This window comes from Manacus candei, unplaced genomic scaffold, assembly GCF_025592945.1.
Source record: "Manacus candei isolate 608988 ecotype Guabito, Panama unplaced genomic scaffold, ASM2559294v1 h1tg000112l, whole genome shotgun sequence".
NCBI lineage: Eukaryota > Metazoa > Chordata > Aves > Passeriformes > Pipridae > Manacus > Manacus candei.
In genome coordinates, this window is record NW_026138160.1 from 1,231,036 (window position 1) to 1,245,791 (window position 14,756).

At 48.0% G+C, this 14,756-nt stretch overlaps 1 protein-coding gene across 1 annotated transcript in view; it reads left to right on the forward strand.

Moving 5' to 3' along the window:
* The window catches only part of LOC127461776 (ubiquitin carboxyl-terminal hydrolase 42-like), a 37,167-nt gene that overhangs the window by 8,287 nt on the left and 14,124 nt on the right, over positions 1 to 14,756 (forward strand). The window lies entirely within an intron of this gene.

A 14,756-nucleotide genomic window follows, 5' to 3' on the forward strand; every position in this document is an offset into this window, starting at 1 on the left:
GGCCCTGGCTCAAGCAGAACGGAAGACTAGCACTGCGTTTATTAGCGAAGGCATCCTTGTTTTTGACACGCCTTCTCAGACCTGAGTGAATGATTTATCTTAGATGATAGTTATAATAGTATAGAAATATTATTAGAAATATAGAAGTATAGATGGAAATATAGAATATATAGAGAGAGAAGTATATATAGAAATATAGAAATATATATAGAAATATAGAATATATATATGTAGAGATATATATAGAAATAAAGAAATATATATATAAATATATATAGAAATATATATAGAAGTAATATTTTATAATACATTATTACATGTTATATATATTCAGCAATAGATAGTAATGTTATAATAAATGTTATTAAAATAATAAAATAATAAATACTAAAATACTTTAGTCAGAATTATTTATTCCACGTTGTAGACAATTATAGCTACAAACATCTCAGCCTCGGCCATATCAATCAACATAACTGGTCTACTCTGGCCTCAAATCGGGAGGCCTGGAGACACACCATCTATAACGCTGCTGTTTCCTTTGAGAACGCACGCAGAATCACTCTCGAGGAGAAAAGACAAGGGAGAAAGAATCACGTCTTGCAGAATATACCACCTAGGGAGTCTTTCTGCTGTGCCTTTTGCAATCGGATATGTCTATCTCGCATTGGCCTCATAAGCCACCAGCCTGCTTGTAACAAATGTGGATAGAGCCTTCTTAAATCTTCGTTTGCGAAGCCTAGCCACGATGATGTGTTTAAGACGGGTGTTCCATAATTTAGTGTTCTCACTGAAACCATGCAAATCGTGCGCCACTCGCTCACTTCCCACTCCTCCTTCCCTTCCCACTCCCCCTCCATCCTGAGGCAGGCTGGACAGGAGAATTGCAGGCACAAAAGGTAAAGATCGCAGGCTGAGATAAGAACAATTTACTGGAAACGGCAATGAAAAAAGAAAACAGTACAGCAACAGAACAGTAACAGAAACAATACTAATAACAGAGTGTACAAGGGAGGCAAATGACTCACACATGATTGCTCACCTGTTGGTGCCCAACTTTGCCCCCACGCACACAACCTGGAAGAGACCCCTTCCCCCATCCTTGACAAAATGAGGAATAACCTCTATGTCCTGGCTGTGCCCCCTCCTGGATACTGCAAAAATTAACACTGTCCTGACCAGAAGCAGGACAATCACCTTCAGGATCTGCAGCACAGCTTTCGGGTCTGCACCGGAGGCACTGGATCCCTCCATGCCAGGGAGGGGAGACATCAGAGATGAGCAGACTTTGGAAATCCCTCACCTCTCACTCCGGCCCATTTTTGCGCATTTTATGGGATGGAAGAATACATACCCAAGAATACATACCCCTCCCAGTGTCCTTCTCACTGGAAATCCCCTGAGCTTTGATTCCTTTGCTGACATGCTGCTTCCTCTGGGAAAAGCAGCCAGAAAACCCAAGGCCATTGCTTTGAGTGAAGGTCTTTCTTAGAACACTTTTCCTGAAGTGCACCCAGGAAGGCTGGGCTGCAGCAGCACGTGGCCCCCATGGCTTTGCTTCATCTCATCCAGAACACCTGGAAGCCCTTCTCTCACCATCCAGCCGCTCCCCTGCCGTCTTCCCCACCCCACAGGGATGCTGCAGAGGAGTTAACAAACTTCACAGTTCAATCCTGATATCCCACTGCTGACTGGGATGGGGTGAGACCAGGGGCAGTTTTGGCCCCCATCAGCACCAGCTCTTGGGACAGCCAGGCTCTCTCCTGACATGGGGGCTCATCTCTGCAGCTTTGCTGTCCTCCACAGGGCGTTTGCTGAAAAAAACCGTCTTCTAGAAAAGATATAGACACGAGCCCGGGGGTCAGCAGCACCACACGAGAGCTTGGCAAGATGCCCTGAGGACAGCCAGGCCAGGCAGTGAGAGGTGGAAGGACCACAGGGGCTCTCTGAAGCAGCCACATTGTACAACATAGACAATGAGGCTAAATGAACACTGGGATGAAAGATGATAGTGCTCTTACAAGGGAAATTTACAGCTGCTGTACAGGCCTGGGGCTCTTGCCGGAAAGCTTCAGTCTCTGGGCTCCCGGTGCCCAAAGGTATTGCAGATAACTCCTTCACAAGCAATGGCAGGGAGCAGGGTGGAAAAGTAAAGGATGAGGCAGATCAGAAAGACTGGGGCAGCACAGAGAGATCTACAAGGGAGAGAGGCAGCATCTGAAAGGCACTCCTTGCTGACCTATGAGCTGGTGCCGTGGGCTCTACAACTGCTGCCTGCAGTCAGCTTGGAAGCTCTGGCAGTTTTAACAGGAGGTTTGTCTGCAAACAAGATGGAGAGACATTACGATGATGGATGCGGGTATATTCCTGACCTGGGCTCTCCAGAGGGAGATTTGCTGTCTCCTCATGGGCCATAGAGGCTTTTAATATGGGATGAACCTCACTTTGTCTCCCCAAGCTCATGTCCAACCTGTTCCATGGCCTCTGACTGCGATCTGCTGTCCACCTAGCTTCATCCCCCCTCACAACCCTGGGGACTCCCTGGAGATGAATGGCTGCTGTGCCAGCACCTACTGCTCCAGGAAGGGAGTGCAAGGTGAAGATGCTACACTCGCAGGTGCAAAGAAGGTTCGTTTTGCCATGGGATCCCAGGAGGTCACCATGCACATCGTCAATGGGGTCTGAAAAAAGAAAACTTACAGATGTTGAGGCAGCTGAGCTCATCAAGCACATGTAGAAAAGCTCCTGATTTCAGTATGGCTGGCTCTTTTGAAATGCCCCAGGAAGGAAGATTTGGTTTCAGGCCTCATCAGCCTCATTGGCCAGTCTAGAGAGAACTGCCTGGACTTGAATCAGAAGTTTGTGGATAAGAGATTTAGCTTCATTTAGCTAGAAATCTCTCTCCAGTGAGCCAGCTGCTTGCCATTCCGTTAGTCCCTGACCACAAGCAGCACTGAATCTGTGATCTCTCCCCCTCCAGTTTCTCAGAGTCGCTGGGTAACCCTGAAAGCACTGCTTCAGCATCAGGTTCTGCAAGAGGCCTTCAGAAAAGCAGCTAGGGGATTAGGTGAGGGGAAGAACCAGAAGGTCGCACACATTCTTCCCTGGATTTGTGAAAGACAATAAGAAAGGAATACAAGACCCCCAAAAGCAAGTCCACTGGATGGGAGCGGCAGGTGAGCATCTCTGGTTCAGTAGTGATACGATGCACTCAACTGCAGCTTGCAGACAAGAATCCTGAAACATTCCTGTAGCCAAGATTGTCACCTGATCCCAAGGTCCCCTGTCCTCTGCCCCATGCATTTCCACGGGACCAAAGCCCCTATGCACAGCAAAAGGAAAGTATGTGAATGTACACACATGGTAACTTGCTCCTGGCTTTTTCAGCCTATGGAGGAAGACAACTTCCCTCATTAGAAAATGAAGCAGGTCTGACCTGGACTTTCTCAAAACACTCTAAAGCCAGAGGCCGGTTTCTCCCATAAGCGACAGCAAAGCCCTCCTCCTGCCCATGTTGTTTGGGAAATGGCACAAGAACCAGGAGAATCACAGAGAGATTCACACCTTCAGAGACACCAGTGAGTGCAGCCCCTCCTGACATCATCTGGGCAGAAGCCTCCAGCCCTTGGGATGACTTTGCCTCCTAACAGAGGTGCCAGAGCATCTGATCTGGATTTACCAGGCCTGCCTTAGTACCATGCCACAATAATTGTTGCAGCATCCCAGCCTTTCCTTGCTCGAGCCAGCCTGTTTATAGGTTGTTTGGATCTCCACCTCCACATTGCAGGGGGATTGAACACCACTGATCACATCCACTTCTACCTCTGACCTGAAGGGAGAGGAAGATTTCCCCGTTTGCTGTTGTGGCAAGTGGCGCCTCTCTGCAAGAGATTTCATCTCCTGCTCGGGGCCCCTCTGCACTGGCCAGGCTCACTCCATGCTGCTGGACCTCTCCCAGCCCCTCTAAGCAGGGCTCTGGTCAAGTCTTTGTAACAACTCCCCATTCCTCAAAATAGCTTGGCACTCCTGCAGCAGTTTGGGTGGGGAATGCCAAACTCACACCAACGAATGGCTCTGTCCAATCCCCTGAGGAGTAGCAGGTACCACCCAGTGCGGAGGTCGGCGCTTGAATAAAGACCTCCACAACTTTTCTGGGTGCAGCTGGTAAGGCGATTTTATTATAAAAGTAGCAGGGCAACTGAACTGCTTAAAGGGAGGAACAAAAGGGCACAAAAAGCACTGCGCAAAATGGCTCCAGCCTTAAATGAGGTGCAGAAAGCATACCTTCCTCCCCCATAGACACAGTTTCCCCTCAGATCAGGGGGATCACACCAAATCTCTGGTGGGAGCTGTTTTATTAAGCTTGTCAGACCTTGAACATCAGGGGAGCTGTGTACAGCTCGTGGCAGCAGGTGCTGGGGCCTTGGTCAGTGTCACCCGGAAGGGGAAAGGAGGAAAGGGGACCAGCACGGATCCCTGCTGCCCTGCATATCCCCTGAGCCAAGGGACACTTATGGACAGTTGTTCTGCACCTCCCCCTGTCCCCTTTTGGTCAGGGCTATCACCTGACACTGCGGTGACAGACGGGTTCATGAGGATAGCCTTGGCAGAATGATGATGGCACTGAGTCATAGTTACAATTAAAGCTTCATTTTTTTTAACGTCATGTTATGATCACTATAGCCCAGAATACCATGATTGGAGTAGCACAAGATTTCTATAAGCAGCACCAGCATAGCAAGATTTTGTAAGCCCTTTAGCACCGAATTGTAGAGCACAGCTCAGCTTATGATGCCTGATCACCTGGACCTGATCACTCTGCAGGCCAGGGCACATCCTAATCCTTGGTTTGTCATGTCAATATAACAATCTTAATCTAGCCTTGAAACACGTTAACAGAACATGAGTGGCCCTTTCAGGGGAGAAGAGTCTGTTTGGTATTAAGATGGGGCTCTGTGTGCTGCTGTGCTGCCCTGTGCTGCTGTGAGGCCATCACAACCTGGCAGGCAGGTGCCTGTGACCTGCAAGGCCTGTGAGGAGCAAAGGAGTCGGCCTGGTGCCTGGAAATGTGAAGGCTGATAGGGAGGGGGAGAAGGGGTCTTCCCGGCGCACTGGACCTTCAGGGACTGACGATGAGGGCAAAGGGGACTCATGTAGGACCCGCTTGGTCACAGAGCACAGCTGTTTACGTCCTAAAATGCCCCCATATGAGCAGGAGGCAGGAGCAGAGGCACTGTTCACGAGTGCCATTGTTGACTGTCTTCATCAGAGAGCTCCTGAAGTGCTGCTGGGAGGACGGTAACACAGGACCTAGACATCAGGTTAGGGCAGGGGCATAAAACGTCACCTGAGAGGTGTAATGCAGGAGTAAATGCAGATACTTTGTCTGGGTAAGGGATACAAGGAGCCTCCCCAAGGATGACAGGGATAAAACCAGCGGCTGCAAGACGTGATGAAAAAAGCCATCCAAGCAAAGTCATGCCCTAGCTGGATGCCCCAAGTAGAAAAGAAGAAACACCTCGGAGTGCAGCAGGAGCCATATGAACTGTGCTGAGCTGGGCAGGAGTAAAACCACCTGTCCTGAGAAGAACTGAGTAAAACTGGATGCCCCATTCCAGGCAGGGGCCAAACCAGCCAGTTCAAGTGGTGTTAAATAACAACCAGCTGCATCCTTGGAGCATGAGAAACACTATCTGCCTGCTGAGCAGAGGTTACACCAGGTGTCCAGAGGACTGCCTGTTGCTAAACACCTCTGAAACTGTCAGGATAAATAGGACCCTCTAACAAATTGGCTTTTTAGTGTTAGAAAGCAAGTGATTACTTTTATTTGCAGCCCTGGGTGTGCATGTGGCTGACAAAAATCCTGCCTCCATACTGACAGCAAGACACTGCTTTTCACCTATTTATACAGATTTGGCAAACAAAGAAATTAATGTTCATTGCTTCCAAATTACATCACTCACTCCCTTTCATTAATTAGTATTCTATGTGGTATTGGTTATTAATTTCTCACTTTCTACTGTAATAACTTCATATCTTTAATCTTTTTTGTATATTTTCCCTCCCCTAGGCATTTTCTGACACAAATGCTGAGCCTTTGTTAGTCTTCTTCTTTATCTGCTGGCTTCTGCAGAAGGTCCTTGTAGTCCATAAATCTTGTGTTCCAGATCTCCTCCTTCAACAGGACATCTTTCTCTGGCAGGCTTTCTCCACTGAAGCATAACAGGGTTAACTTCAACAAAACTTACAGTTTTAGTACTTTTCCCAGGCTGTGTTCTCACAAAGGAGCTTATGACAATTTTTACTCCATGCTGGCTAAAGTTGATTTAAGGCTGAACGCACCGCCTATGATGTGTGTTAAAAACAACTAATCAAAAAGTTAATCAGGAACACTAAAAAAATTAGAAAAGTTTTATGATTTCCAACAAGCCCAAAACAACATAGGCCAAGTGCAGCACGGACAAAACTGTCTCTATCCATTGATGCCAGGAAAAGGCAACAGCAGTAAAACTCAATAGCCACAGGTGCTATTAAGCTGGTATTTGTTTATTTCGGCGCCGGACGTGCGGGGGATAGCTCCGCCTAACACGCGCGTGCCCTCGCCCATCATAGCTTCCGTTTTATACAATTAGGTCATACAGATTCATTGCACATTTTTACATCTTCATGAACTACCCGAGAGTGGACAGTGTTCTATGTAAATCTCGGGACACGCCTCCTGGAGCCTGCGCGCTTCTCTCTGGTGGTTGTCTCGGGTGGTCGTAAGGGATGAAGGCTCAAAGTCTTCCTCTCTCTGAACTTCTCACCTCACTCAGTCCCTCAGCATCTTCCCCTGGCAACGGTTCCTCATGGGCTGCCCGTCCACTCGGTGTCCCATTGGTTGTCTACGGGTTACCCTTTGCTACACTGCACACTTTCCCACTGGCTGCCCCTTCGCACCATCACACAGCTTTCCCATTGGCTGCCTCTGGGTAACTCCCCATTGGCTGCTCACCAGCACATGGCTGCTGTCTTAGCGACAGCACACGAACCTTAAAATTTCACTTATTGGACTGTGCAGCTTAAAATTTTCCCTTATCAATAGCAGCGTAACATTTTCTCAATAGCAACTTAACATTTTCCCTTATCACCATCCAGAGTGGGAGTCTGGCTAAAGTTGCGGCTGATCAAAACCTAACCAACCCGAGCGGCAGGAGTAAATGTGAAGCTGCTAAAAAGCCATCCAGGAACGTTTTCAGAGCTTGAGGACAAGACAGCAGCTGGGTGGGGGCCAGCAGCCAGCCAAGGTCCTCCCAGCGCAGCCTCTGAAGGGTTCCTTTGGCAGTCCCAGTTCAGGGTCAGCCCACGGTTGTACCCTGGGGGCAGACGAAATTAATTGGAAATGAACCCATAAGAGTCCAGGTGCTTTGCTAAGAGTCTCACTGATAGAAGTGGAAGTGAAACCCTCAGCGTCTTGGGGGCCAGGAAAGCTGTGACCTGGCTCAGTTACAGCCCTGAGCAGGCTTTTACTCATCAGGCCGTGTGGCTCAGGGAAGGCGTGGGAGCTCTGTCAGAGGATGACTAGCCCTTTGCCACCAGCATGGGGGGAGGTCCAGTGGCTTCCACCTGGCGGACGTGCCATGTGGGTTCCTGTGCTCAAGAACCATGTGGTTCCATGAGGTTCCATGTGGTTCCATGGGACCCCATGTCACAAAGGGGCAGAGATGTGGCACCCATCCGGTATCCTGAGGAGCGCGCCAACGAAAATCAGTTGGACAGAGTTGGCCTTCGGGATAACTCAGCTCCTTCCTTTGCTACTTGTGTGCCTGCCTTTTTTGGGTGGTTTATTGTTTACTGACCATTTCTCCTCAACTTTCATCCTCTTTCAAAGGTAATGCTTTGACTTTTGGCACAGATCATAGAGCAGGGTATATGGGATAAAAGTATAGGCTGATTTATACCTTCCTAGCTGTAGGCTGAGCTATAAACGACTTTTATAGGCTGGCCAGGTATGACCTAGGTTAGAATTCCAGTTTGCTGATTCTTGGTTTTTTCCATAGCCTAGGATAGGTAAGCAGGGAGGTGACTGTAGTCTGAGGGGATGGGCTCAGCCCACCTTGATTGCTGTGGGAGGGAGGGAGGCAGAAAAAGGAGAGCAGCAAAGGTAGCAGTTAAAGTAGTGGCTGAAAGATGGTCACTCCTAGGAGGTGGGAAAGCCAGAGGGCTCTGCTGCTGAAGCAGTGTCAGGAGAGCAGCAGGGCCTCTTCAGAGAAGGTAACATACATTGGAGCATTTCAAAAGGGCCTTTGAACCTGCTGTGAGTTGGTGCCCCGCGACTGATCATAAGGGCGTGAGCTGCAGCTCAGCAGCAGTTACAGGCACCACTGAAAGACTTGGTGGTGGATGCCGTTCTGCGTTTATTTAGAGTTTTTATACTTTCGGTGAGCTACAGTAATTTCTTTGCAATTAGGTGATGGGATTGGTGCTGTTCTCTTTCTGGAGAGAAAGACATCCTTGGTCATCTAAAGCATTGCACTCTCTTCCTGAGAGAGGCAATGGCCACAGCAGGGAACGACTCCTGTGAGTAATAGCTTCACCAGCAGGTTTGGACTTTGTGAACTGCCACAGACAAGTGACATGGCTGGTGGTCAAATCCCAGAATGATGTGCTCACAACCTAGAGTGATCTCTGGGATGTTTCCTGAGAGCAGTCAAACTGACCCCCGTGTTTACAATTAGACCCAGGAAAACACCTTTTGTCACTCCTCTGACACTAGGTACAAGACTTTGAAAGCTGCCATTGCTCGTAGAGAGGTCTGCCATCCTTTGGGTTACCTTCCGTGCTCAGTATTTACTTGTTTTCAACAAGTTACAATCAGGAAAAGGGATGGCTTCACTGATAATCCACTCTAGAACTCTACTGAGAAAGGAAGGTAGCCTGCGGCCCAGAAATCAGATTGCGGGTTTGTTGGACTCTCAGCAACGTAAACAGGGGAATGGATTTTTCCAAAACAGTAAATTTAAATGGCACAGTTTAAGCTTCCCCCGATGTTGTTGGGTTGGCAGTTAAAGCAGATGGTCCTGAGTGCTCCTGTAGAGACCTCACTGTTTAAATATGCCTTTGTGCCTCATTTCATCTCTTTTCAAATGGAATTTCCCTGCAGTCATTGCCGAGGGAATGACTCCGCCACAAAGGATCCTCTTTCCCCCAGAGAAGATTTGCATGGTCTGGCAGCAAAGACAGAGTGCTGGAGCAGGACTCCGCAATGTGGGCAACACATGCTTCCTTAATGCTGTCCTGCAATGCCTGACATACACCCCGCCGCTGGCCAACTATCTGCTCTCCCGGGAGCACAGCCAGGCCTGTGAGTACTCTTAGGGACATCTCCTTGTAAATCTGTTAATCAAATCCTAAGGATTCCCAGAACCTGAAATTTGATTTAGGAGAAAAGCAGCCCTTTGCCAGCCCCAGAACTTGTGTTCTTTGTACACTCTGGAGCCACCTGTCCTATCCAGCTGTCTTATTCTTCATGAAGGCACATCTTTCTAGCTCTGGGTCTCTATTCCTGCAAGTTAAAACCTCAGTTTAGCATTCCTCTGAAGAACATTTTCTATGCACTAAAACGTCCCGTGCTTGTTGAGACACTGGGAGGAGTGGCATATTGCACTGGAGTGGGAGTGGAAGAAGAGGAGTATTCCACCATAGGGATATTTTGCTCACCAGAGGACCTTCTCTCCCTCCCTCCTCAGGTCGCCAACAAGGCTTCTGCATGATGTGCATCATGGAAGCGCATGTTAACAAGGTCCTGCATTCCTCAGTCAGTGCCATCCTGCCTTTGGCTGTTCTCCGGGGTTTCAGATGTATGTGATTTCAGTTTCTTTGACAGGTTTTCTTCCCTTCCTGTATGAGACAACTACTAACTTCCTGTTTCTTAGTCATAGGAGAACATTTTCAGCTTGGCAGGGAGGAAGACGCCCATGACTTCTTATGCTGTACTGTCAATGCCATGCAGAGAGCTTGTCTGAGTGCAAGCAACGAGTAAGCACAAGCAAGTTACCTTTACAAAGTTCTGAGCCCTTTGGACTCCTTGATGTGGCCTCATCAAGGAAAACCTACAGCCGGGGCTTGGAGGAAGTAATGCTCTGTCTTACTACTTGTTTCCAGCTTGGACATATCATCTCAATCTACTACCATTGTCCATCAAATATTTGGAGGCTTTCTGAGATCCAGAGGTATGTTTCTACAACTACTGCTCTCCTTGGCACTGCCTGAGCCCTTCTGTCTGCCTGTGCCCAACAGCTGGTCCTGGGACTAGCAGGACAGGTACAATGAACACAGAGCAGTACCATCGTTCAACTCACCATTGCTCGGCATTTTGATTTTTCCTTCCAGTCATCTGCTTCAGCTGCAAAGCCATTTCTGATTCCTATGAGGCCTTCCTGGATGTCCCTTTGGATATCAAAGTAAGAGGTTTTGCCGTTGTGCTTCAAGACATCGCAAGGCTTTTCAGAGTCAACACATTTGCCCCGAAAGCATATACTGCGAACACCAGAGGTCTTGGTCGTGGATGGGAAGGGGAACGGATGTTGTCCTCCTGCAGAGACCATGGCACTGGTCTCTCTGTAGGTGCTGGCTTGAAGCTGGACAAGCACCCATTATGTGCTCTGCACCCTTGACATATCCTCATCCTTCTTCCCTTTGCCCTCCTTCAACACCTGTCTGGCTTCCAGGCTGATGGGTTGGATTGTTTTCGCTGCTGGTGACCCTACATAACATCAGTAGCTCAATGGGAGGTGGTACAGAGAGGGAGCTCTTGATTGCCCCTGAGAACCTCTGGGACAGGGGAAATGTTCAACACCACACTCTCTTTCTGGCTCCTTCTGGATACAGCTTGTAGATTCATGGCGGGTCTCCTCAGCATCAGCTACAGGGGTTTTCTTGTCAGCTCCTGGAAAATGTTTGGGCGAGGGCATTTCCTGTAGCTCAGTGCACCGGTTTCTCAATTCTCCAGGCAGCCTCATCCCTCACTGCAGCTCTGGAGGACTTTGTAAGACCTGAGCGCCTGGATGGTGAAAACTGCTTTAAATGTAGCAAGTAAGATGATTACTATCAACATATTAACACTAGACTCTGTGTGAGGGGGCTACAAGTCATTGAGCAGAAGTCATCTTCTCGTGGAAGTTTACTGCACACTGATGAGACACAGTTTTGTTTGTCTGGGTTTTTTTTTTTGGGGGGGGGGGTTGGGGTTTTTCCTTTGTTTGTTTGTTTGTTTGTTTGTTTTAAATATGGCACCAAATTGCCTTAAAATAGCATAAGGATGCACGAGACAAGAAAGGTTGTCTGACTGCCTTGGTGGAAGATAGGGTGCATTTCAGCGCTGTGCTCTGTGCTTGGTTTCAAGGTGTGAGAAGAATGTTGCCGCCACTAAGAGGTTCACTGTCCACTGTGCACCCAAGGTTCTCACTGTGTGTCTGAAGAGGTTTGACTGCTTCACTGGTGGGAAGATCAGCAAGGTTTGTACACTATTGGTGTGCAGCTTTCTCTTCAAGAAGCAGATTTCCTAAAGCAGGATGCTTGTCACAAGCTGCTTGTGTTGGGTTTTTTGTGGTCCCTTCTGGGGAGTGGAAAGTTCCTGTGGGAAGACAGGCAAGCACTGTGCTCTGATAGGGCTGCTTTGACTGAGAACGGTTTCCTGCCACCCAAACGATTATATGCTGCTTTATGGAAAACCAAGTGCTCATGAGCCCCAGAGATGTATTGATACACCTGGACTGGCCCCCGCACTTGGTAGGCTATTTCATGTCACAGACCAGGGTCATTTCTGAGCCCTCTTGGTCTCTCCATAGGTTGTAGAGTATCCGGAGTACTTGGATCTTCGCCCATACATGTCTCAGGCAGATGGAGAACCCCTCCTCTACTCCTTATATGCTGTCCTGGTGCACAGTGGTGTCAGCTGTCATGGAGGACACTATTTCTGCTACACAAAGGTAAAAGAGCAACTTCCTTCCCAATGGGGAAAAATGTGTGCTGGGGAAGATAAACTTTCCTGTCAGTGTTACTGACAGCCAAAGTTTTGGGGCAGAAGGCCTCCTTAGTGGCTGGACTGCATTTGTTTTGACATGCTCTCGGTTTGGCAGTTTTCTACCTGTGTTTTTGGAGAGAAACCATGGAGAGATCCTTGCCTTTTTTTTACAGGCCAGCAATGGATTGTGGTACCGGATGGACGATGAATCTGTGGAGCTGCGTTCCATTGACACAGTTCTCAGGCAGCAAGCCTACCTGCTGTTCTATGCCAGGTAATAACCAGGATTCAAATATGTTCAGAATACATTTCCTTTTCCTCATTTGCAGTTGTGCTTCTCACCTTCCTGAGTGTTTTTCTCATCAAATGAAATTACTACCTGCATCATTCAGTGCTGTCAAATCTGAACTACTCCGTGTCTGTCCTTTACTGGGCTTCAGGCTGCGGCCCGGATGTAATCTGCTACTTGCCTGGTCTCTGATGTTGACTCTTGTAGATAAGAGGACTTAAAGAGGACCTCCAGGAAAGATGGGGAGGCACCATTTGTCAGGGAATGTAGTGACAGGATGAAGGCTATCAGTTTTCAGCTAACAGAGGGCAGGTTTACATTAGATATTGGGAAGGAATTCTTTGCTGTAAGGGTGCTGAGACACTGGCACAGGTTGCCACAGCATCTGTGGGTGCCCCACCCCTGGAAGTGTTCAAGGCCAGGTTGGACAGGGCTTGGAGAAACCTTGGAATAGTGGAGGGTGTTCCTGCCCACCACAGCGGGGTGGAACAAGATAAAGATAAAGGTCCCTTGCAACCCAAACAAATCTGTGAATTTATGAAATGGAGGCTGTGGGAGGTATAGAGATGAGGTTTTTGTTGGGACAGAGGCAAACTTGGTGGGAAGACCCTAGCTGAGTTTCCCATTAGTGTCCTTGGTTAAGTCTTCTCTCTGTCATAGAAACCTCTCTGAGAAAATGACTGAACCCCAGAGGAGGTTGCAACAACAGCTCTAAACTGAGATCACTCTTTTGTTTTTCTCCAGATGCTCTGATCTGAGAATTGGAGAAAGGACTTCTTCCTCACTGGCACCATCACATGCCCCTTCCTTCCTCAGTCAGTGTGTGGCCAGCAGCAAGCAGGCGGGCTCTGTTGGACCACAGGGTCTGACTGGTAGGACTAAGGTAACTTTGGGGTCGTGGGTCAGGGCATCAGAGGAATAGTGGATTTCTTTCTGGGATCTCAGCATTTCTCTTTTGTCCCTCACACACCGCACCTTTCTTCACAGCCACAACGCTGCTCCCTCTCAAAGCATCCCACCTGGATCCATCCCTTTTGTGCGCCTCTGGCCTTTTGGTCTTAGTAGCCCTCCAAAAGAGCCTTTTGGAGGCCCCAAACCGTCCTGTCCCAGAACTTGTAGGGGTTCCCCACTGCTCTGATCCTTTCAGGAGAAAAGGGCAGGAACTCTCCACAGCTCTCTTTGCAGGGCATGAAGTACACTGGCCGGAAGCGGTGCCGGAGCAGATCCCCTCTGTGGGGCAGGGATCTGCGCAGCTGGTCTGTGGACACCACAGACTATGATGACTCTTCAGAGAGAAGAACTGGTCCTCCAAGTCGTGACCGTGGTCCTAGGGATAGCACAGCTGCAAGGCCTTCCAAGAGGATCTGCCGGTGGGCTCCCGCTCCCAGGGCTGCTCAGGAGCAAACCTTGCTGAGGCAGAGGGAGCCAAGCAGATCTGTGCGGGGAACTTACAACCTTTGCAGCCGTTTTGTGCAGGACACAGACTATGACCGCTCACTGAGGAAGAGAAAGAGGGAGAGAACAAGTCCTCCACGTTGTGACCAAGTCTTAGTGAATACTGCAGTTCCAGGGCCCTCCAAAGCCAGCTCCAAGCAGGCTCTCCTGCTCCAGGCTGCTCGGGAGCAAACCCGACAGAGGCAGAGAGAGCAGAGAAGATCAACATGGCGGGGCTATGATTGCCACAGCCAGTTTGTGCAGTACACAGACTACCACCCTTCAGAGAAGAAGAGGAGGGTTTCCATGCCCCAGAGATTCACGTCAGACAAGCATTCAGGGCACTCTGGCAATGATGGCGTTGGATTATGGCCCTGGCTCAAGCAGAACGGAAGACTAGCACTGCGTTTATTAGCAAAGGCATCCTTGTTTTCGACACGCCTTCTCAAACATGAGTGAATGATTTATCTAAGTAGATGATAGTTACAATAATATAGAAATATTATTAGAAATATAGAAATATATATAGAAATATAGAATATATAGAGAGAGAAATATGGAAATATATATAGAAATATATAGAGAAATATTGAAATATATAGAGAAATATAATATAGAAATATATAGAGAAGTAATATTTTTTAATACATTATTACATGTTTTATATATTCAGCAATAGATAGTAATGTTATAATAAATATTATTAAAATAATAAAATAGTAAATACTAAAATAGTTTAATCAGAGTTATCTATTCCACGTTGTAGATAATTATAGCTAGAAACATAGTGCAGTATTTGGAAGCAGTGTTGAAGCAATTATATTAAAGCTAACAAAACAAATATTAAGTAGAGATTGTGCAGTACACAGACTACCGCCCTTCAGAGAAGAAGAGGAGGGTTTCCATGCCCCAGAGATTCACGTCAGACAAGCATTCAGGGCACTCTGGCAATGATGGCGTTGGATTATGGCCCTGGCTCAAGCAGAACGGAAGACTAGCACTGCGTTTATTAGCGAAGGCATCCTTGTT